Genomic DNA, 1,992 nt, shown 5'->3' on the forward strand with positions numbered 1-1,992 from the left:
TCTAGCTTATACCACGAAGATTCTGATTAAGAGATCTAAGAGATACTCATTCAATCTGATATAGAACGGAGGTGGTTGTCAGGCACACGTTCGTGGGTTGAGAATGGTGATGATTGTCACGGATCATCACCTTCATCACAGTTAAGCGCGAATGAACATCTTAGATAGGAACAAGCGTGTTTGAATAGAAAACAGAAATACTTGCATTAATTCATCGAGGCACAGCAGAGCTCCTCGCCCCCAACAATGGAGTTTAGAGACTCATGCCGTCAAAGAGTACAAAGTTCAGATCTAAAAGGTCATGAGATGCAAAATAAGTCTCTAAAAGTTGTTTAAATACTAAATTAGTAGCCTAGGTTTACAAAAAATGAGTAAACTATGATGGATGATGCAGAGATCCACTTCTGGGGCCCACTTGGTGTGTGCTGGGGCTGAGATTTAAGCAATTTACGTGCAGAGGCCATTTGTGGAGTTGAACGCCAGTTTTTGTGCCAGTTTGGGCGTTCAACTCCAGCTTTTGATCCTTTTCTGGCGCTGGACGCCAGAATTGGGCAGAGAACTGGCGTTGAACGCCAGTTTACGTCGTCTATCCTTATGCAAAGTATGGACTATTATATATTTCTGGAAAGCCTTGGATGTCTACTTTCCAACGCAATTAGAAGCGTGCCATTTCAAGTTCTGTAGCTCCAGAAAATCCACTTTAAGCGCAGAGAGGTCAGAATCCAACAGCATCAGCAGTCCTTTTTCAGCCTGAATCAGATTTTTGCTCAGCTCCTTCAATTTTAGCCAGAAAAATACCTGAAATTACAGAAAAACACACAACTCATAGTAAAGTCCAGAAATATGAATTTTTCCTAAAAACTAATGAAAATAGACCAAAAACTAACTAGAACATACTCAAAACTATATGAAATTAACCCCAAAAAGCGTATAAAATATCCGCTCATCAGCCCTCTTCTTTGTCATATGAGCAGGAGCAAGGACAAGAACATTCTTGTGGAAGCAGATCCAGAACCTGAAAGGACTCTGAAAAGGAAACTAAGAGAAGCTAAAATACAACAATCCAGAGATAACCTTTCAGAAATTTTCGAACAGGATGAGGAAATGGCAGCCGAAAATAATAATAATGTAAGGAAGATGCTTGGTGACTTTACTGCACCTAATTCCAATTTACATGGAAGAAGCATCTCCATTCCTGCCATTGGAGCAAACAACTTTGAGCTGAAACCTCAATTAGTTTCTCTGATGCAGCAGAACTGCAAGTTTCATGGACTTCCATCTGAAGATCCTTTTCAGTTCCTAACTGAATTCTTGCAGATATGTGATACTGTTAAGACTAATGGAGTAGATCCTGAAGTATATAGGCTCATGCTTTTCCCTTTTGCTGTAAGAGACAGAGCTAGATTATGGTTGGATTCTCAACCCAAAGACAGCCTGAACTCTTGGGGTAAGCTGGTCACGGCTTTCTTAGCCATGTACTTTCCTCCTCAAAAGCTGAGCAAGCTTAGAGCTGAAGTTCAAACCTTCAGACAGAAAGAAGGTGAATCCCTCTATGAAGCTTGGGAAAGATACAAACAGTTGACCAAAAAGTGTCCTTCTGACATGCTTTCAGAAGGGACCATCCTGGATATATTCTATGATGGTTTATCTGAGCTATCAAAGATGTCACTGGACACTTCTGCAGGTGGATCCATTCACCTAAAGAAAATGCCTGCAGAAGCTCAAGAACTCATTGACATGGTTGCTAATAACCAGTTCATGTACACTTCTGAAAGGAATCCTGTGAGTAATGGGACGCCTATGAAGAAGGGAGTTCTTGAAGTTGATACTCTGAATGCCATATTGGCTCAGAATAAAATATTGACTCAGCAAGTCAATATGATCTCTCAGAGTCTGAATGGAGTGCAAGCTGCATCCAACAGTACTCAAGAGGCTTCTTATGAAGAAGAAGCTTATGATCCTGAGAACCCTGCAATAGCAGAGGTGAATTAC

General features: G+C 40.8%; 1 non-coding gene across 1 annotated transcript; it reads right to left on the bottom strand.

The window, feature by feature from the left end:
* Positions 1-1,500: 1,500 nt before the first annotated feature.
* LOC112787058 (small nucleolar RNA R71) lies at positions 1,501-1,608 on the bottom strand. Its single transcript, XR_003194494.1, has one exon. It is a non-coding gene; the product is annotated as a small nucleolar RNA R71 (small nucleolar RNA).
* Between the last annotated feature and the right edge of the window lie 384 nt (positions 1,609-1,992).

Source organism: Arachis hypogaea, chromosome 20, assembly GCF_003086295.3.
Source record: "Arachis hypogaea cultivar Tifrunner chromosome 20, arahy.Tifrunner.gnm2.J5K5, whole genome shotgun sequence".
In the NCBI taxonomy this organism is placed as follows: Eukaryota; Viridiplantae; Streptophyta; class Magnoliopsida; order Fabales; family Fabaceae; genus Arachis; species Arachis hypogaea.